The 23,361-nt window shown below is 45.8% G+C and overlaps 1 pseudogene; it reads left to right on the forward strand.

The window, feature by feature from the left end:
• The first annotated feature begins 20,695 nt into the window (after positions 1-20,695).
• Positions 20,696-22,908, forward strand: LOC148977513 (uncharacterized; annotated as a pseudogene).
• The last annotated feature ends 453 nt before the right edge of the window (positions 22,909-23,361 follow it).

Consider the following 23,361-nt stretch of genomic DNA (forward strand, 5'->3'; position numbering starts at 1 on the left):
TAAAAACCTTGCTGCGACTATTAGAAGTAGCGTGGTGGTCGTCGGTCCGTAAGGATGTTTGGCAGTATGTCAAAGGATGTGAAATATGTCAAAAATATAAACATGAAAATACAAGACCAAGTGGCTTCCTACAGCATACCCAGGTTAATGAACCAGGACACACTTTGGGGATGGATTTCATGGGTCCATTTCCTCTGAGTAAGAAACGAAACGCATACCTTCTAGTGATTGTTGACTATTTCACAAAGTGGGTGGAGTTGTTCCCCCTGCGAGATAGCAAGACGCTGAAAGTAGTTAAAATACTCAGAGAAGAAATATTTACCCGATGGGGGGTGCCTAAATACCTGGTGTCAGACCGAGGAGCACAATTTACATCCAAGGTGCTAGCGGAACTATGTCGGTCTTGGGGAAGCATCCAGAAACTCACTACCAGCTATCATCCGCAAACTAACCTGACTGAAAGAGTCAACCGGACAGTAAAGACCATGATTGCGTCCTATGTAGGACAATATCATCAGACGTGGGATCAGTGGTTACCGGAGCTAAGGTTCGCCATCAATACAGCTCACCAAGAGACCACCGGTAGAGCTCCGGCGGAGTTGATGTTGGGGCGTCAGCTTAATGGACCTCTGGAGAGGTTGATCCTTAGACCCCCCACGCCTGACCAAGTTTCCTATACTCTAGTCGAACGTCAAAACAAGATGGCAGAGGAGGTAAAACTCCGAGTTGGGGTACAACAAACCAGACAAGCTAGATATTATAATGCCCGACGGAAGGATGCGCAATTCAAGCCGGGAGATCTAGTCTGGATTAGGACTCACCCTCTCTCGTTTGCCGCCACTAAATTCGCTGCCAAGCTAGCGCCCAAGTGGGAGGGTCCAGCTGAGATTTTAAAAAGGATGGGGCCAATAAATTACACAGTGAGTTGGGGCAGTCCACTTAAAACAGATGTTATAAATGTGGTTAATCTAAAGCGCTGGTACGGACAATCTCCACCTATGCCGAAGGCTGGGGGGGGGATCTATGTAGCGTGGCCACATAGGAGGAAAGTTCAGATATGGTTAGTGACTATTATTTAATGTTTAGTCACGGGAATTTCCTAACTTTTTCTACTTTACTCTTTACTCTGAATGCCTTGCTATTGTACTGTATTTGCATCCCAATTTCTGTGCGCGCTTGAACATGTGATGACGTTTGTCACGTGGGCGTTGGTCACAGGTAAACAGGAAAAGACTTTTAGTTTGCCATAAAAGGAACCGGAAAACTAATGTTCGAGAGAAGCGTATTCTCATTCACAAAACCGGCCGGTGTTTATGTGGATTTTTCCGGGTTCGATGGTCTTAGAAGCGCCGACTCGCCGTTCCTCAGTGGAGAACTTCTATTGGCTCGTTGCCAGGATTACTTTTCGAGGACTTAAGCCTGTCATCCCCGCTTTTGATCACGCTCACGGTGTTGACATTCCTTCTGGTGAGGCTGATCTTAACACACACTCACACACACACACACACGCGGGACTATAGACATTGCCTTTGGACTTGCACACACACTTACTCTCAGACAACGGGCTTTATATTGTTGTGGTGTATTATTGTTTGTGTGTATGTTTTGTGTGAAATACACGGAAGGAGATTTTGAACTTGCAGTATGTTCCATGAACTCTGTTTTCAACCATCTTAAAAAGGAAAAGGAAATTAGAATAGACGTTCTTATTTAATTTGTAACTTGGCTGTACAACGATCAGTTTGTTACAATCTAGTAACTACTATTAACTAAAAAAAACTCTTATTAAGAAATTACTAAGTAATAGCTCACAGATGAAAGTGTTACTAGATACTTCTGTGGGAATTACTAATTATTTGGATTCGTATTATAAAGTGAAGATCATTGGAACTAACTAGTAATTACTCAAGTGTTACTAAAGACATTTTCTAAAAGTATATTAAAGTTCACCAAAAATCTCAAACGGTTGCACAAATCATGACTAGATCATGTAGTAACACTTGAGTAATTACTAGTTAGTTCCAATGATCTTCACTTTATAATACGAATCCAAATAATTAGTAATTCCCACAGAAATATCTAGTAAAACTTTTATCTGTGAGCTATTACTATTTTTTTTATACTTCCCAGAGAACTGTTGAAAAAGTTTATTAACAATCTATTAACAACTATTAACTAAAATAAATTCTTATTAACAAATTAGTAAGTTGGACTTTCACAAACACACAAATTGTGATGAAGAGTCAAAAGCGTTCGGATCCATGTGCAATAACTTTAATGAAGAGTCAAACAAAGAAACAGAATAGGCACAACACTTGTGAATAAAGTCAAGGGCAGTCCAAACTCGAAGTGGTTACCAGGCAGGGGTCGTAGGCAGGCAGCAAACGTTCATAGAGTGAAGTTACCATGCAGGGGTCGTGGGCAGGCAGCAAACGTTCATATGGTGATCAGGGAAACAGGCTAGGATAGAGGAACCAGGAATACACGGAGTTTAGGAAAGATGCTCAGAATTGCTCGCCGTGGCAGTAAAAAGACCTTGCAGGGAACAGCGGGGAGAGAGAACCAGATAAAGGGGAGCTGACTGGGAACAGGTGGCGATGATGGAGATGAGACAGGGCTGGAAGATGATAAAGCTAAATAAAGATAAAGATAAAGAAAGAGAGATCTTGTGAGGCCAGGAGAGGGCGTCGCGGCTTGCATTGTGACACAAATCTTATTTAATTGCAATTACAATATTTTATAATTTTATTTATTATTATTTATTGTAAAACTGTGCAGCCCTTTTCTATGTCTCTATCCATGATATTGATCCACAATAGATGATTGGATGAGGGATGGATGTATGGATGTCTATGCACAAACAATATCAAACTATACAAATAAAATAGTACTTAATTATGTGTGTTACACACAAGTGTTACAACAAACCCCTCCGTCTGTTCCAATTAACCTCGCATGGGGTAAGTTGTAACATGTGCACTTCTGTCACTTTCAGTGCAACTGTACGAAAATAGTAGGTCCTAGAAAAAAAAAAACTTTAAGTGTTCATTTGTAGCAGAGATGTGTATGTTGCTTGTGTGAAAAAAGAAAATCTAACCTAATTATTTTTTTAATTAATTGAGCCAAAACCAAAATGCGTTAGGTTGTGCCCCGCTCTCCCCTACCTAATAAAATATGTGGTTTCAGACTGTTGGCAGTTTCAATTATCAAAACAACAATTCTGTTGGTTTGATAATTGTATTCATCTTTACATGTGGCTCAAGTGTCCAAGTAGTTTCTAGGGTTGAATACACATGTCCTAATTCCACAAGTCATGAAATGTTCATACAGTCCTATGCAATGGCCAAATGTTACACTGTGACATCTAACCCAAGGCTTACTTAAAGCCGGTGGGAAATCATCTTTCTCAAAACCTCATATTCTCTGGTATTAATGTAAGCTATGGCCACAGTTTGCACAAGAGGAAAACACAATTTCGATTTAAGGATCAGAGCCTTTAACCCCTGACTTTCCCCTGAAAAAAAAAAAAAAAAAAAAAACACTGTTCAGAAATGCATTTACTGGAGTCAGTTCAGTTATGCCGAGTTCAGACTGCATGATTTTAGCCACGATTTTGGCTCGCCGACAGGTTTTGAGAAATCGCCGACAAATGCCCGAAATCACAGGCAAATCGGCGCTCGTTCACGCGAGTGACAATCACGCAGTGTGAATGAACAAAGACGCGAACTGAGAGAATCACCGACGAGTCGCCGACGCCCGTGAGATATTTGGCATGCTAAATATCTGGACCTGTCGGCGATTCAAAATCCTGCTGTGTGAAAAGTGTTTTGACTGAAAACTACATCGGCGATCACCGGCAGCCAGTGAGAGAGCAAGATACAGAGCAGCAGGGAGTTCGGGGAGGAGTTATAGATCACATATCAACATGATATGGCATTGTTTCAACAAAAAAAGCTTCTTCTCGGTCTATTTGGACACAATAAATGGAAAAAAAATTAGTAGAAATTTGGCAGGAGCACTCGTGTCTGTTTCACCAGCTGTACCACAACCGGGTCGAAAAAAAAGTCTCACGTGAGAACTCCGGTCTTGCACGTGTGGTGTCGCGCGTTGTTTCCTTTTCATATCTCACGCGTGTTTGTTGTGAAATGTAGTTTGCGTGCAGCGTGCTAGACAAAGTCTGTCGGTGATTTTTCTAAAGTCATGCAGTGTGAAACCTTCTGTCGCCGATCCATCGTCCAGTGTGAACACAGCAGCGACTGAATGCTGGCCAAGATAGTCATGCAGTGTGAAAAGAGCAGCGACCTGACTACTTTGAAAATCGTGCAGTCTGAAAGAGCCATTACTGGCAACAATGAGGAGCATTAAAAGCAATCTGATTTTCTTTTAAAGCCACTGTGGCTAGCAGGACAAGGTCGTGGGCCATGAGAATGGTGTGAGGCCGGTGGTGTGATTGATAATGAGAGTCACCTGCTCATATTTTCACTTGACAAAAAAGCTTTTGAAAAAGCTAATTGTGACATTTGGACAGATCTTGTGTTGGTCCAGTTTGAAATAATGAAGCCAAGGTGAAATGGCAGTGTCATGAGATAGAGGACCCAAATGCAAAGGGCAGTCAATGAGTGATTTAATGTTTCAGAAGAGTCTACACAGGAGCCGTCAGGCGAGTAAATCCAACAAAGGAATCTCAATGGTAATGGAACAGAAAGTCTCTTAATAACAGAACAGAAAACTGCTGTCTGGATCAGCACGGACGGTCACTCAGAGGAAGAGACAGGTTGGGTCCATAGCTGGCACGGGGACGCCAATCCTGAAACACTCACAACGCTGGGATTGTAGCAGAGTAGAGTCGAGGAACACAGTGAAAAAACAGCTAGTACCAGACAGGACACGATACGACAGGACCAGGAGCGATATGCACAGGTACGTAACATAGAGCAATAATCTGACAAAGAACAGTAGGAGAGAAGCCATGAAATAGAGAGTCTAATCAGAGATAGTGAGAAACAGTTGGGAAGGTAACGAGGAGGTAATGAGAAGATGAGCCACAGCTGGAGGTGACCGGGATAATGAATGAGTGATGCAAGTAATGTAATGTAAGATAGTGACCAGAAGGGGGCAGAAAAGGAACAGAGAAAGAAAGAAAGAGCCAGGATCATGACAGTACCCTCCCCTCAAGGAGCGCCTCCTGGCGCAACAGAGGAGGACTGGCAAGAGCGATAGAAGTCATCAATCAGCGAGCGGTCCAGGACGTCCCGGGATGGAATCCAACATCTCTCCTCCGGACCGTATCCCTCCCAATCGACCAGAAATTGATGACCGCGACCCCGGGGGCGAACATCGAGAAGTCTGCGAACCCTATAGACGGGAGCGCCCTCGACGCGGACAGGAGGAGTGACAGGCCGAGGGGGGGCACGAATGACGGGTTTAATACATGACACGTGAAAGACCGGGTGGACGCGCCGAAGATTGGCAGACAACTTGAGACGAACAGAGACAGGACTGAGTATCTTAAGAATGTTCCCCTGGGAGGAGGGAAGACCCGTGATAAAATCCAAGGCAATGTGTGACCAAGGACGGGACGGTAACGGGAGGGGACGCAATAGCCCGGCCGGAGGAGAATTACCCGACTTAGTCTGGGCGCATACCGTACACGAAGCGATAAAACGACGGACGTCACGCTCACGAGAGGGCCAACAGAATCTTTGGCGGATGGCGGCGATGGTGCCCCTAACGCCGGGATGGGCAAATAGTTTGGATGAGTGACCCCATTGAAGAACCGCGAGGCGAGCGGACGGAGGAACGAACAGAAGACCCCTGGGACAAAGACGAGGGGTAATAGCGTGGGCTAAAGAGCGCTTGACCAAACGTTCTATTCCCCAGACAGCTGCCCCCACCACCACGCCCTTAGGAAGGATCTCCTCCTTATTGGGAACAACCTCTGGGGAAGTAAACTGTTGCGAAAGAGCATCTGGCTTGAGGTTCTTGGACCCGGGGCGATAGGAGATGGAGAAATTGAAACGCGTAAAGAATAGCGCCCAACGAGCCTGGCGCGCGCATAGTCTCTTAGCGGAGCGGATATACTCAAGATTCCTGTGATCTGTCCAGACCACGAACGGGACCACTGAACCCTCTAGCCAGTGGCGCCACTCTCCGAGAGCTAGACGAATGGCTAATAATTCGCGGTTACCAACATCATAATTTCGTTCGGCTGGAGAAAGGAGATGTGAAAAGTAAGCGCAGGGATGAACCTTCTCATCAGAAGATGAGCGTTGGGAGAGAATAGCCCCAACGCCCACCTCTGATGCATCAACCTCAACAATGAACTGTCTAGAGACATCAGGAGTACGCAAAATAGGAGCAGAGGAAAAAAGAGACTTGAGACGATCAAAAGCGGTCTGAGCCCCCTGCGTCCAGGAAAATTGGACCCTGGCGGACGTGAGGGCTGAGAGCGGGGCGGCAATCTGACTAAAGTTGCGGATAAAGCGACGATAAAAATTTGCAAAACCTAAGAACCGTTGCAGAGCAACACGTGACTCTGGCACGGGCCACTCCGTGACCGCACGGACCTTCGAGGAATCCATGCTAACTCCCTCCGCGGAAATAATTGATCCCAGAAAAGAGATGGACTGAGCGTGGAAAGTACACTTCTCAGCCTTAACAAACAATCGGTTCTCGAGAAGACGCTGGAGGACCTGTCTTACGTGCTGAGTGTGAACTTGGAGAGAGGGGGAGAAAATCAAAATATCGTCAAGGTAGACGAAAACAAAAATATTCAACATGTCTCTGAGCACGTCATTTATTAGCGCTTGGAACACGGCTGGAGTGTTGACCAATCCGAAAGGAAGGACGCGATATTCGAAGTGCCCAAGAGGGGTATTAAACGCAGTCTTCCATTCGTCTCCCCTCCTAATGCGGACAAGGTGGTAAGCGTTACGAAGATCTAGCTTTGAAAAGATCTTAGCTCCCTGCAAGACCTCGAAAGCTGAAGACATAAGTGGCAAGGGGTAACGATTCTTGACCGTTATGTCATTCAAACCTCGATAATCTATGCAGGGTCGCAACGAACCATCCTTCTTAACGAAGAAAAAACCCGCACCAGCAGGGGAGGAGGAGGGAACAATGGTACCCGCTTCGAGCGAGTCAGACAAATACTTCTCTAGGGCTTCGCGTTCGGGCGCGGAGAGCGAATAGAGCCTCCCACGGGGAGGGGTGGTGCCAGGCAGGAGATCGATGGCACAATCATACGGCCGGTGAGGAGGAAGAGAGGTGGCCCTGGAACGACTAAAGACCGCTCGAAGATCATGGTACTCCCGGGGAACTCCAGCCAAATCTCCCGGCTCTTCCTGAAAAACAGAGACAGAAGAGACAGGAGGAACAGCAGACATCAAACACTTAACATGACACGACAAATTCCAAGACAAAATTGAACCTCTGGCCCAGTTAATCTGGGGATTATGTTCGACTAACCAGGGGTGTCCTAAAATTACTGGACTAGAAGGAGAATGCAAAACTAAAAAAGAAATTGTCTCTCGATGATTGCCTGAGATGGTGAGACTCACCGGGGCGGTGGCAAAGTGGGCTCTAGTGAGGATACTACCATCAAGTGCGTGGATGGAAGTGGAATCATTACGTTCAATGAGGGTGATCCCCTGTTCTCTAGCCCAACCTTCATCCACGAAATTTCCCTCGGCTCCAGAATCGATCAAAACCTGACAAGAGGTGGAATACCCAGGCCAGCGGAGTAGTGCGGGAAAAGTAGTGCGCGTGCGTGTCGGAGGGTCCAGGACTGACGCGCTCACCAGTAACCCTCTCTCTACTGGTGAGCGTTGGCTTTTACTGGACACGAGGCGACATGGTGAGAAGCAGAAGCACAGTACATGCAGAGACGCGCCATGATGCGGCGTTGACGTTCGGCTGCGGAGATCCGTAAGCCTCCCAGCTGCATGGGCTCAGAGTCGGAGGCGGGAGGCGGAGCAGATGAGGGAGCCGGAGTTGTGAGTGGAACCCTCTCCAGACCGCGACTGCGACGGCGCATCTCAAAACGCTTCTCCACCCGGATGGCCAAGTCGATAAGAGGGTCCAGTCGAATAGGTGTTTCCCGGGCAAGTATCTCGTCCTTAATGTCCGCATTGAGCCCCTCGAGAAAACGGGCTACTAGGGCAGGCTCGTTCCAGTCGCAAGAAGCAGATAAGGTGCGAAATTCAATCGAGAAATCTGCTGCTGACCTTCTTCCTTGGCGCAGCGTAGACATGAGACGAGAAGCCTCCGCCCCATATGCAGAGCGGTCAAACACCCGCAACATCTCCTCCTTGAAAGCGGAATAGCGGCGAAGACAGTCAGCCTCCGAAGTCCACATAGCGGTTCCCCACTCCCGCGCTCGGCCAGTCAGTAAGGAGACGACAAAGGCAATGCGGGAACGATCAGTAGCGTAAGTGGAGGTCTGCAGAGAAAAAACAACCTCACACTGAGTCAAGAAAGACCTGCATTCCTTGGGCTCACCGGAATAACACGGCGGGATGTTCACCCTCGGCTCAGGCGATTCATGCCCTCGAGAAGAGGAAGGTTCAGCGCGGAGATGATGAAGCTGCTGGACAATGTCAGTAACACGAGTCGCCAGAGAATCCACGGCATGGTGCGTTGCAACCAGCTCGTCCTCATGACGGCCCAGCATGGCTCCCTGGAACTCGAGTGCGGACTGAAGTGAATTCTCCCTTGCTGGGTCCATTGCAGGTCAGATTATTCTGTCACGTATGAGATAGAGGACCCAAATGCAAAGGGCAGTCAATGAGTGATTTAATGTTTCAGAAGAGTCTACACAGGAGCCGTCAGGCGAGTAAATCCAACAAAGGAATCTCAATGGTAATGGAACAGAAAGTCTCTTAATAACAGAACAGAAAACTGCTGTCTGGATCAGCACGGACGGTCACTCAGAGGAAGAGACAGGTTGGGTCCATAGCTGGCACGGGGACGCCAATCCTGAACCACTCACGATTCTGGGATTGTAGCAGAGTAGAGTCGAGGAACACAGTGAACAAAACAGCTAGTACCAGACAGGACACGATACGACAGGACCAGGAGCGATATGCACAGGTACGTAACATAGAGCAATAATCTGACAAAGAACAGTAGGAGAGAAGCCATGAAATAGAGAGTCTAATCAGAGATAGTGAGAAACAGTTGGGAAGGTAACGAGGAGGTAATGAGAAGATGAGCCACAGCTGGAGGTGACCGGGATAATGAATGAGTGATGCAAGTAATGTAATGTAAGATAGTGACCAGAAGGGGGCAGAAAAGGAACAGAGAAAGAAAGAAAGAGCCAGGATCATGACAGGCAGCTCCACAATTCAACCCCTGTGCCCATGATTTCACTAGTAACAGTGGGAAATGGGTTTTACATGTTTTTGATTCATACACCATTATTAGTGAGGGAATTACAGTGCCCAAATGGGTTTCCACTTCTGTTTTATTATTTAGAGACCTGGATCTATATCTAATACGGACTGATCTCACTGTCCCTATAGTATGTATAAAATGCTCTTGATATTCTAATAACAATTACAAAAGAATAAAAAAAGCATATTTGGTTAACTGTTGGAACTTGGAAGGGTTCAATTTGAGCAGATTGACAGTTCATATACAACGTTCATATATATATATATATATATATATTTACAAAATCGGTAACACTTTAGAATACGGTTCCTTCGTTAATGAATAACTGTCACGGGGTGTAAACGAACAACAGGAAGCAATAGCAAGTTGACAATATTTATTGGCGTCTCACACACGCTCTCACAGAGTCGGCAGTGCAAACAGGTGGAACAGTGACACAGGGACAAGATGGTCAGAATCCGTGGTGAAGTGAAGTGATGACACTGTGAAGAGACGAACGAAGAACACTGGAATCCAGACGATGACACGGGAACACAAGGCAGGAACTCGACACCGGCACACCAACACGAACCACATGAAACAACGATCTGACAAGGATGAAAGAACAGCGGTGAGTATAAATAGAGTGGTGATGATCAACTGCAGCTGGTGATGTGATGATGAACAGCTGGAGCGGATCAGGTGATGTCATACAGACACGCCTCTCACACACGTGCATTCATACAACAACAAAAACACAAGACTAGGAGGAAACAGAGAAAACGTCTACCGTGACAATAACTACACAAGAACTAATGAGTAACAGAATATTAACAATCTAGTAAATATTATTAACTAGCAAGAAACTCTGATTAACGAACTAGTAAGTAATAGCGCACAGACGAAAGTGGTAGTTCACTATTAAGTAATCAATAACTACTATTTTTTTAATACTTCCCAGAGAACTGCTTAAAAAGTTTATTAACAATCTAGTAACTACTATTAACTAAAAGAAATTCTTATTAACAAATTAGTAAGTTGGACTTTCACAAACAATGTTGGAATTTAAAATGTTTAAAATTTAGTGTACTATGAATGACAACTTGTTTATTTATTAAAAATATGGCCTGTTTTTAATGCAATAAACCCTTTAAACTTTTATTTTAAGCTAATTTGTATTATTATTACTGTTGTTATTATTATTAATAATAATAATTGTACGCAGCTGCCACACACAAATTGTGATGAAGAGTCAGAAGCGTTCGGATGCATGTGCAATAACTTTAATGAAGAGTCAAACAAAGAAACAGAATAGGCACAACACTTGTGAATAAAGTCTAGGGCAGTCCAAACTCGAAGTGGTTACCAGGCAGGGGTTGTAGGCAGGCAGCAAACGTTCATAGAGTGAAGTTACCAGGCAGGGGTCGTGGGCAGGCAGCAAACGTTCATATGGTGATCAGGGAAACAGGCTAGGATCGAGGAACCAGGAATACACGGAGTTTAGGAAAGATGCTCAGAATTGCTAAGAGTCGCTAGGAATTGCTGTCATGTTTCAAAACGGCACTATGTTTGAGCCAACAAGACAGTGATTAAGACAATATAAAGTTAGATTTGGAAACATATACACCCAACTCAGAAACCGAAAAAAAAATCTATGATGAAAAAATTTACTTGCATGGTGTCAAAACACTCTTTGTCCAGTATCTTCATGAAATATAATCACAACTTTCCGCAAATTCGCGGGAGACCGTCTTCTGGCAGCAAGAGAAAAAGAGCAGAAAGACAACCTGCTTGATCCCGACTGACTATGTAAAAGGTCCGTGTTACATTTAACCCCGCGTTAGGTTGTGCCCCTTGCTCCCCTACTACATTTTGTTTAAAACTTCACAATCTTTGAAAAGTATGTTCTATATAGATATTGATAGTATGAAATAAATTTGGACGTACTACTGTCACTGACACATCAATTGTATCGCATTCACTATCAGTCACAAATCCTCGCCCATGACCTAATGGGTGGGGCTGTCGCAGTAATCGCAATATTGTAGTACCGCGCTTCTGACGGTCAACCGCAGAGGATAGCACGTAACCGCAGCAACCGTGATATTCACGTCTTTTTAAACAGTGTTTCCCAAACAGCAGTTTGAAAGGAATTGGAAGGTATGAAGGTAAATGGTCTATGAAGGTAAAATAATGCCTAAAAGAATAACATGTGCAGGGTAAGATTTGTGAAAAGGGTACACAAGATTGCAAGCATAAAATATATTTGCATGCGCAAGAGAACATTTGTAAAGGTGTAAATTTAGTGATTAAGTGATTAAGTGTAAAATTAAGTGTAAGAAAAAATATTTGCAACTTTTAACTGTTATTTGTAAGTAGGGCTGCAACAACTAATCGATAAAATCGATTATAATCGATTATGAAAATCGTTGTCAGCGAATGTCATTATCGATTAGTTGGTCTGATTACGTCACGGGGATTGTTTACATGGAACATGCGCTTCTTACATGCGCTTCATGAGGCGCACACGCAGTCTCTCTCTCCCTCGCCGCTCTTCCCTGTCTCGCGCGCGCAACACGGACGGTTTGGAGCACATTATCTTCTGTCTCGCGCGCGCAACACGGACGGTTTGGAGCACATTATCTTCTGTCTCGCATGCGCGCTCTTGATTCCGTGAGTTTGAACTAATTTGCGGGCATCAGGAAACCGCTATCAATATGCAGCATACACGAAAATCATTCACCTTTCGGTAAATTCGCCGTTTTGAAACCAAAATAGGTGACCTACGTTAATCGTGTATACTTTATGAAGCCATACTATAGTATAATGTGAGATAGAAATGTATATTTAAGTCATTAAATTCAAGTTAACCTAAGCTTTTCCCTCCACTGCGGCTGTCAGTCATTCTCTATTCGGTGTTCAAACAGCCCGTCGCGTTACAACAGTTAACACATGATGATCTCTTTCCAAGATGATTCAATGATATTATTATAATTGATCCGTAGATAAAGGTCTATGATGGTTTTTCTATCTTGCTAGACTTTTATTGCTGTAACTTAATCACTTTCTACTGAGTGTCTGTTAGATCACAACACTATAGAGTCGGCGCAGTATAATTGTTCTTCACGTGCACAGTAGCCTAACTGAAATTTAAAACTGTTAAAAGAAAAGTCTTAATAAACTATTGCATAGATACTGTGTAATACACAGTCAATATGTCTTTCTCTTTCCTTGGTGCTTAATGCGGCGGACACTGAAGAACTGCGCGCCGCCCTGTGACTCCGTGTTCATTCAGCGCTCGCGATGAGCATAAGCACTTTGTGCAGCTCTTTCATGATCATGTCATAATACTTTTGCGCAATGAAAGCTTATTAATAGCCTTTCTTGTTCTGTCCTATCTATTATATTTTGCTTCCTCACTAAACAGCTGTGCTTTACATTTAAAACAGTTGAACTTGTGCATCTGATTTTTACTATGTTTTTCATGAATGTATAACAACAATACAAAGAGCAATGTGTACGTTTTACCATTGTTAGTGCTACACTTATTGTCTTTAATTTGTTCCCCACTAAGGAATGTTTTTTTTTTCACTAAATGTTCAGATTTTATAAAATTATTGTGCACTTGTGATATTTCTAGGCTAAGTTTTGCTGAGTTATCCACTAATCTAGTTTACAATAGCATTTTTGTCATAGGTTATGGTCATATATATATATTTTATTTGTTGTTTCTCTTTATAATGAAGTTGTCTGTATTAAGTAGATTGTTTAACACACAAAAGAGTGTGGTTTTTAGGGTTTTATTTTGTTATAATAAACAAAAAAATGGAATATAATTTTTTATCCGATTAATCGATTAATCGAAAAAATAATCGTCCGATTAATCGATTATCAAAATAATCGTTAGTTGCAGCCCTATTTGTAAGTGTAATTCATGTATTTTAAATATGTAAAATAAATAATATCTGTATTTTTCAGACTTTCGTTTTTCCGCGCTTACACTTTTGGCACGTTTTTACGCACAAATGCGGCCAAAAATTTTGCACAGGGTTGTATGGGAGTCTTGTGCTCATTAAGTTGGCTTTCCCTGCCATTGGTAAGCATCGGTCTCCTTTTCATGTTTGGCGTCTTCAATGTTTGTTTGTGTCAACCTGCTTCTACAGTCTTGTAATGTTTTTTTTTTTTTTTAGATTATTGCTTGACGATTGAAATACATATTTTGTACTTTTGGTATCCACATCTGTGGCACTCCTTTCTCCTTTTTATAGGTAGTTCAATTCATTTATTTATATTCTCTGGTAAACAGGGTGGCATAGTCAGCTATATCGTAGAGGTGGCTTTTCCCTCTCAAACATCCCGTTACACTCCCATCATTTTGCAGCTCATGTGTACGATCAGATGGAACACCATTCATGTGATTTAATTGTTGTTGTTTTTTTTGACTTATTTTGTTGTTTGTTTTTGTTTTGTTTGTTCCTTTTTTTCTTTTTTTATATTGCAGTTGGCTGCTCCACTGTTTGTTCCTAGGTTTTTCTGGCAATTTGGTCTAAACCTTGGGCTACACCAGTCTGTCCAACTTCTGTGGCCAGTAACTCGTCAATTGTTGACCTCCTTTATGGTCTGAACTTGTTCTATTATTATTTGTTGATAAATGTGTGTCTGTTGTCTAACTGCGAAAAATATTTTTTCTGTCAGGAGCTGAATGCCCCTGGTGTGGGAAGCTAGCTGTCCTTGCCCTTTTGGTGGTTGTGTTTCCTTCACAGAGTGTTTTGCCATTGGCACCTGCGTCGCCCTCACTTGGTGTGTGTGAGTTTGTTTGTGAGAGCATAATTGGGTGAGTGGTGTGGTCTTAGGATATTTGCGGCTCAGCTAGCTGCCCTTCTGGTAAGCCTCAGCCTGAAAGTTCATTTTTGTTGTTTTAATTTTTGGTCTGCTGCACACTGACTTTGTGTAAGCGTTTTATACATTTTATATAGTTATTGTTGTGAAAATAAGTGTTTTGTATTAATGTCCACGTCTCCTGCCTCCGTGCCTGATACGTTTCCCTGTTCACGGAAATGGTGGAGTAGTCTGCTCTTTATCTTGCTCCATTTTGTACATTAGTGTAATTTCTGCCCTTCCACTACCTCGCCATCTTACCAACCAACGCCATCCACATCCAAATGCCATATAATTATGAATTAAGGTCGCAATCACTGATACTACTACAGCTACTGATGTCTCAATGTAGTAGACCCCCCCCCCCCCCCCCATATTAAACATTCATTATAGCCATTTAACATTTAACATTACAGTGTAATTGAAAGCTAGCTTTGCCTAGCTTTGTGTGCTTGCCAGAATTTCACTATTTGTGTTCACTGGAGATATTTCACATCTGTTCAATTGTCAGAGCAGCATGACTGTTTGCCTTCAACCGTATTTCACCTGTGGCTTAGGGGAACAAAAAAAAATCCTGTGGTTGATGTTGTTTTATTTAATTATCATATTGTCATTTGCATTCTAGCTCTGTTTTCTATGCTGAGAAGGTGTCAAAAATAGATAAATATTCCTCATATGCTGGATCATTGTCATTCTTATTATCTCCTAATGGCCTATTTATATTTTGTTTTACAGGGCCTTAGGGATCAACTAAGGATGAGAGAATTCTCATGAATTTTATCTAGTTACAGTGCCAAGCATTGACAGAACAACACAAATCATTCACAGCAACAGAACAAAACTTCAGTGATTTTGCAAAGATTACAGGCACGTCAGCAAATGGGGAGTTGCTCTGAACAAAGAAACTTCAACTTCTCAATAATTTTGTAGCTTGTAGAAAAACTCATATGTTCCCCTGATATGCATATAAAAGTGTGATGTCTAACAGCTCGCTGATGCAGAGGATTATTCTGCCATGAAAACAAAGGAAACTAAAGCATTTCGAAATGGATATGACATGATGTCTGGTTTGCTCAATCATCCCCTTTAGGACAACAACACTATTGCTTACCTACAGTTCTGTCGGTTGGCTTAGCATCAATATTGAAGAAGCTACTTTAAAACTGTAGCTTTGCCAAGTCTATAAGTCAACCACAGTCATTTTTTCTCTGTTTAAAATGCTAGCTGATGCACAAAGTATGCTACTAAATATAATTTTATTCTTGGCATCAAATAACATCTGAGAAGGAAGACTTTTAAAAGTTACGAAACACAGTGAATGATGCAAAATAGGCCTCCCTTACGAAACCAGCTGAGTCATAGTATAAATTAGATGCACATGTTTAATTTGTAAGAAGAATTGGTGTAAAATATGGAAAGCCTGCTCATATATAGTAACAATTACTCAGAGGCTGCATATGTGCTCATTTGGGTCCACTTAAATGTCTTTATTAGAAATTCAGAGCAAAACACATTCTCAACAATATTTTTTCCACTTGGATCCCGAGAACACCGTTGATTAGATCTTGAGACTCAGCAGTGCTTTCTTGTGCTAATGCTTCTATTCTGCTTTTTTCACTCTTAAATAAGTTTGTTTAGGCATGCATTAATCAAATTCAGAAGAGGTCTAAAGGACTATAGACTTAGTGCACTGGCACCTAATTAACTTTGATTTGTGTGCAGACCCACACACACACACACACACACACACACACAAATATATCCCTCTTATAGAACATCACCTTTATCCCGTGCTTTTGGCTGCGTCGTTGCCAAATCCTTGATCTGGTCACCACATAATGAAGTTGGAAGATGTTTAAATAAGTAATGTGGGTGGGAATGTGCTGTGTGCTGCTTAAGGAAGTCTTCAAGTCTACTGATAATGCATTCAGCCACAGGGCAGGTATTTCTCATCCCCTGTCAGCACAGAATGAAGGGTTCTTGTGTGTCACCCACTGGATAATGACTTTTAAAAAAGCTTAGTGGAGATCAATTTGACTCGAGAAAGGAAGGAAGTCCGAAGTCTGTTGAAGTGCTTCATTTCACAGTGCATAAAAATTTAGAAAAGACCATGCATTCATGCTTGATAGCTGGCTAGCTCATGATGGAAGGAAGAAAGAGGTTCAGGATGGGTTCAAGTGGCTTGCAGTGGTGGAACTGGTATTTGCTAACACCACAATGTGATGTATGTGATCATAACTGGGATAAATCATTAGTAAATGTGTCTGTTCAAGGTGGATAATTGCTCAGATTATTTGGTCTTGGAAGAATTTTATGAGAATTGTTTGAGTTCATATTGGCACTTTTTTACTCCTCACGAGGGACTGGAACAAACCACAATCCACAAATACCTCAAGAGGTGTCCAATTATACAAAGTGAATACTTGGACAATGTTTGTGAATATTTTTTTTTAGTGTCAAGTGAGGTTGTATTAATATGCATTACAAAGGAGTAGAGTAAAAACAGAGTAGTTAGTAAATCCACAATGGAAAACGTCTCGGTTACGTATGTAACCCTCGTTCCCTGAGTAGGGAACGGAGACGTTACGTCGGATGAAGGAGAATGGGGGTTTCACATAGAAAGCCAATCCTCTTCGAGTATTAAAAAACGAGCCAATGGCAGGAAAATGCCATGGGTCTTATGAATTTGCATAGCATATCTCCGCCCCACCTCGTGGGTTTAGAAGGAGGAAGCAGACGCAACCGCAGTATGTCTTCGCTGAGGAGCCGAGACTGAACTCAGGCGTCTACCCAGCGGTACAGCGGAAGTGGCAGGGAGACGTAACGTCTCCGTTCCCTACTCAGGGAACGAGGGTTACATATGTATCCGAGACATTCCCTTTCATAGTCACTCTGAGTTACGTCGGATGGCGGAGAATGGAGTCACGCCACCTTCACAGCTGTCTTTCAGTGCCCTGCGAAAGTCTGATCCCCTGTCGTGAACTTAGCACGGACGAGGAGTCCTACTTAGGAAAGGAATACCAAGGTACACTGGGGAGCATATCCCAGAGGAATATGCCGCAGTAAGCCTACCCATAGGGAGGACTCAGAAATACCCATATGGCCCAAGGGGACTACATATGGAGGAACACTGGAGTCACCAGCCCGTAGGGTGGCTAGAATCTTAGCTCCAGGGGTGGCAAGGTGGCTTGCCGAGGGAAGACACATGCTCAGAGAGGCTTACAGTGGAGAATACACATGTGGAGGTTACTAGCAGGAACAATGCACACGGAGGCACCTAGCCGACGTCCAGGCAACAGACACTGGCACCAGCATCAACGGTGCTGGAGGACTCAGGGCTTAAATAGAAGGCTCAGCTGAGGAATAATCAAACTTATCCAGTCCGTGGAGTGGAATGGCGAGCAAGCGAAGACACCTGAGCGGGTCTAGTACTGGCCGGTTGAACGAGTACAAGAGAGGACACAGGCTCCACTCATAGATTATAGAATCTTGTGAATGTGTTAGGTGTCTCCCAGCCTGCAGCTCTGCAGATGTCTGCTAGCGAGGCGCCATGTGCTAGAGCCCAAGAGGAAGCCACACTCCGAGTGGAGTGGGCCGTCACACCAAGGGGGCACGGGCGACCTTGCTTCTGGTAAGCCAAAGCAATGGTGTCCACTATCCAGTGAGACAGCAGCTGCTTTGAGAGAGCCCTTCCCTTCTGGCTCCCACCATAAGAGACAAAGAGCTGGTCTGAGGTCCTGAAACACCGTGTCCTGTCTACATAAGCCCAAAGGGCACGTACTGAACAGAGCAGTGCCAAGGCTGGGTCTGCCTCCTCCAAGGGCAGCACTTGCAGGTTCACCACCTGGTCCCGAAAGGGAGTGGTGGGAACCTTGGGCAGATATCCAGGCCGGGGTCTCAAGATCACGTGAGAGTATGCCGGCCCGAATTCCATGCACGCTTTGTCAACGGAGAATGGGTGCAGGTCCCCTACCCTCTTGATGGAGGCCAGTGCAACCAGGAGCGCTGTCTTCATCGACAGGAACTTAATCTCAAGTGATTGCAGAAGCTCGAAGGGAGGCCTCTGCAGGGCACTTAAAACCACTGAGAGGTCCCAAGAGGGTACGAGAGGATGGCGAGGAGGATTCAGTCTCCTCGCTCCCCTCAGGAACCTGATGATCAGGTCGTGCTTCTACAAAGACTTACCTTCGATTGTTTCAAGGAATGCGGCAATGGCAGCCACATAGACCTTCAGGGTGGAGGGAGACAGCCTTCGCTCCAACCCTTCTTGCAGGAAGGAAGGCACGACGCTGATCAAGCATCTCCAGGGGTCTTCTCGGCGAGGAATTGGCCAAGGAGGTGCTGTCGCAAGGATTATCAGTTCGGAGAACCAGGTCTTTGAACCAGTTGCGACATCCGCCGTGAGCGTAGACCACCCTGACAGTTGATGTACGCTACTGTTGCGGTATTGTCTGAACGGACTAGTACGTGTTGACCCCTGAGCAGTGCTCGAAAGCGGTGCAGGGCCAGGTGTACTGTCAGCAACTCGAGGCAATTGATATGCATAAGGCGCTGGGGTCCTGTCCAGGAACCCATGCCCATTGCACATGGCTCCCCAACCTGTGGCAGAGGCATCTGTGGAGACAACATGCCTGGAAACTCGCTGCAGAGGGACTCCGGCCCGTAAAAATCTGAGGTTCGTCTACGGGAAGAAGGTCTGACACCAGGTCGGAGTTACTGGAACTCTGAGCGTACCGTGATGCCATGCCCACCTCGGGACACGATCGCGAAGCCACAGCTGAAGCGGTCTCATATGAAGCAATCCGAGCAGCATTGCCGCGGCCGTGGATGCCATATGCCCCAGGAGCCTCTGAAAAAGTTTCAGTGGGACCGCACTCTTGCCCTCGAATTGTCGAAGACAAGTCAGCAGTGAGCTTGCGCGCTCGTTCGTGAGCTTGCGCGCTCGTTCGTGAGCTAATTCAGGACGCAAACCCTGTGTTCGCGGATGGGAACAAGGGCTGCCTCGACGATCTTCGTTGAGACGCGAGGGGACAGAGCCAACCCGAATGGGAGAACCGTGTACTGATATGCCTGTCCCTCGAAAGCAAACCAAAGAAACGGTCTGTGTCGAGGTAAGATGGAGACATGAAACTACACGTCCTTCAGGTCTATCGCTGCAAACCAATCCTGGGGCCGAATACACTCGAAAATGTGTTTGGCCATGAGCATTTTGAATGGCACTCGGTGAAAGGTATGGTTCAAAACACGTAGACCTAGGATCGGTCGTAACCCACCAGTCTTCTTGGGGACAATTAAGTAAGGACTGTAAAACCCTGACCTCATCTCGGCTGGACGGACAGTCTCGATTGCACCCTTCGCCAGCAGGGTAGCAACCTCCGCTCTCATGATCGGGGCATTGCCACCGACCACCGTAAAGTGAACTCCCCGGAAGCGGGGAGGAGACCGTGTGAACTGAATGTGTGTAGCCGAGTCTGATCGTTCAGGCCACCCAACGGGATAGGTTGGGGAGCTCTAACCAAGCCCCCAAAAACCGATCCAGTGGGATCATCCGAGCCACAGATGTCCCCCTGAAGGGGCAGCGGGGTGGAGAGACTGGCAGACGCGGGGGGTGGGGGGGGGGGGGTGCACAATCAAACTCCGCTCCCCGACAGAGGAGACCAAGGAAGGACCAGCATTCCACGGGGGTCTGGCGATAGAGGGGGAAGGGAGTGGCGCGGTCCGGGGACGACATACGCTCCCTTCCACATCCTCAGAGACAGAGGAGAATGAGAGTGTGATGGTGTCAAGTCTTTCTTTAACCAACTCAGGGTGCTGCCCATCCGTGGGTGAGCAGCGGGGAGCTGAGAACTAAAGATTCTCCCCGGCCCTCCACCGGGGGAAGGAGGGGGCCTGCTACCACCTCCTGGGAAAAACTCGACGCCAACACTGAGCAGCCCGTCTCAGGAACGCTGCTTAGCGGGGCGCGGAGCCTGAGGGGGCTGTGGCGCCTTCCAGCGGCCTCCTTCACAACGCGGCCCGTGTGAAGCCTGCTGCTGGGGCCGTGCGGGAGGGAGGGGAGCCGCAGGAGGGCGCCCTCAGCGGCAAGCAGGCTGAGGCGTCTGTACCGACGGCTGGGTGGAGGCAGCAGCTGGCCGTCGGGGCAGGATGTGTCTAATCGCCTCAGTCTGCTTCTGAGCGGTCGAGAACTGCTGGGCAAAGTCCTCGACCGCACCGCCGAAAAGGCTAGCCTGGGATAAGGGGGCACATCAGCCAGGTTTAGCCAGAGGTGATGATCCTGGACCACGTTAGTGGCCATCACCTGACCCAGGGAGCGTGCGGCCACCTTAGTCGCCCGGAAAGTGAGATCAGTAGCAGCACGCAGTTCATTGAACGCCCCTTGTTCAGTCCTACCCTCGTGCATGTCTCTAAGCAGCTTTGCCTGAAAAACCTGCAAGGTGCTCATAGCATGCAGGGCAGCAGCCGCCTATTGGACCTCGCCACCATCGATGACGAGAACCTACAGGCCTTGGACGGGTGCTTAGGAGCACCCCGAGAGGATGCGCTCTGAGGACACAGTTGCATCTCAACAGAGCGCTCCACCAGGGGGATCCCAGTGTACCCACGGGCAGCCGCGCCGTCGAGGGGAGGAAAGGCGGGGGAGACTGACAAACGCTCACGGGAGGTCAAAGGAGCCTTCCATGTCTTCGTCAGCTCCCCATGCAGCTTGGGGAAGAAAGGAATTGGGGTTGGCTGTGGCCGTGAAGTGGCAGCCTTGCCCAAAAACCAATCATCCATCCGTGAGCGATCGGGGCAGGGCGGAGGGTTCCACTGTAACCCGATGCTCACAGCGGCCCGAGACAGCATGGCCGTCATCTCGGGATCAGACACGAGCAAAGCTGCCACTCCCAAGGGAAGCAACGCAGCCAAATCCTCAATTTCCGAGGAGTCTAGCCCACCTTGTAATGCCGCGATCGACATCGCGTCCTCCTCTGGAGCGCCGAATGAAATGGACGGCACCTGCGAAGAAGCACTCGTCCAAATCACCGCGGCACTCGCGGGTTGCAACACAGCAGAGGGGGGTGTGGACCGAGCAACAAGCGTCGGGTCTTTGTTCCACACCGTCACCGTCAGATCACCCTGTCCACGAGCCGAAGAGCCCCCTCTCGAGGAGGAAGCAGATCAGGTAACGGATGCGGGGACTCTCACAGTAAGATAATTGAGTCTCGATCTAAGTGTTGCGATGGTCATGTTCCCACAGAAGGAACATGAGTCATCCACGAGCGCTGCTTTAGCATGCTCAAAGCCCAGACACACAAAACAGCGCTCGTGCCCATCAGAGGAAGACAAGTATCGACCGCAACCAGAAGAACATGGGCGAACCATCTTTAAAAAGACGTGCCACGTGCAGCTCTTTCAAAAGAGAGGAGAAAATTCACTCTGCAGCGCTGAGGCGACCAGGGAGAAACACACAGTCTGGCAGACCACTGCACAGATCGCAGGCAATGTAGAATCTCACTGGGTACCGCCATCACACCAACACTGGAGAGGAAGCTCGTCTCAAAGAGTTGAAACTCAGTATGAATGGCTTGTGGAGTGAAGAGTTCTCTTGGCTCCGAAGCGAAAACATACTGCGGTTCCTCCTTTTATACCCACGAGGTGGGGCGGTGACCCATGGCATTTTCCTTCCATTGGCTCGTTTTTTAATACTCGAAGAGGATTGGCTTTCTATGCGAAATTCCCATTCTCCGTCATCCGACGTAACTCGGAGTGACTACGAAAGGGAATTAAGGCGAGTTGAAATCCAATCATTTCAATAGGAATCTTCGTGACTGGTTTTGTACGCAAAATTTGTTTGTGTTCAAGTTGCTCTCACGAATTAGACTAGAAAGCTGCTTTTTTGAAATTGACTTCTGTGTGAACTGTTTCATACATCTCTACATTATTGATAATAGACAATACGCCTTATTCACGGCAGCGTCATCTTTGATTTTTAGTGAGAATGAAAGCGAGGCTGTGGGGGATAGACATGCATCTCTTCAATGGGCTGTACAGTTTACAAAAAACTCCCGATCTGTAAGCTGTGGAAAATTGTAAGTAATCTAGGAGTTTTATTCAGCTTTTTACAGTGGATGCCATTGTAAATACGGTAAGTCTATCCCTCAAAGCCTCACTTTCAGACATGTCATGGTGCTGCTCTGAGGTCTATAGAACATTTTTGGCCATAAAATGTTGCCATAATTCCACTTATGTGACTGCATCTTAAAAGCTGTTATGTGCTTCAATAAAAAGTCTCTAAGGTGCCATTCACAGAATGTGTTTATCCATTCCACTGCTCAACTTTGTAATGTAAACATGCTAGGCAGACATCTTTACTCAACGTGCATCAACGTGTGTGTATTCTGAAGGGGAGTCTTCATACACTATGCTCTAGTTAGTTCATGTTGAATATTGAGAGAAAGATCTCTTCTCTTTGGCTCTCTGCATTGACTTATCATAGTTACACTGATAATTTTTTTCCCCACAAAGAGCAAGTTCCCTTTCGAGGGAACTCGAACTGCATCGATATGACACTTAAGCTGTGTCCCAATGTGAATGCTGCACCTTCGAAGGACGTGGACTTCGAAGGATGCAGCCAATTCGTCCTTCGAAGGACGCACCATGGCTCCTGGCGCCAAGTAACAGTGCGAGATTAGAGCTGCAATCCTGATAATTAATTTGTTATAATTGAGTAAATAGCTATGGAGACAGAATTGGCTATTGGCATTTTTTTGGTTTTATATTTTACTGGAGGAAATGGGGAGGAAGTTTCAGCCCCGGCGCTCGAAGAGATGAAAGCCAAATATGTTGTGAATGACTCGAATCTCATGTTTGCAGAGGCAGCACATAGATTATGGGTTGGCAATAAAAGGGACACACGTGATCTTTGGACAGGCCAGCCTTGGCAGATCCCTCTAAGGAGGGACCTGTTTCTACAGGCTGGGGGCTCAATATTCACCCTCGACTAGACCTGTGGAAATTTCGGGCCTGGCCCCTGAGGGGGCTCAGTGCCTAGATGCTGGCCTGTCGCCTGGAGTGGTTAAGACCATATTCAGTTCCAGAGCTCCTTCCACGAGGAGATTGTACTACCTAAAG

Source organism: Pimephales promelas, chromosome 9, assembly GCF_988280905.1.
Source record: "Pimephales promelas chromosome 9, fPimPro1.hap1.1, whole genome shotgun sequence".
Classification (NCBI taxonomy): domain Eukaryota; kingdom Metazoa; phylum Chordata; class Actinopteri; order Cypriniformes; family Leuciscidae; genus Pimephales; species Pimephales promelas.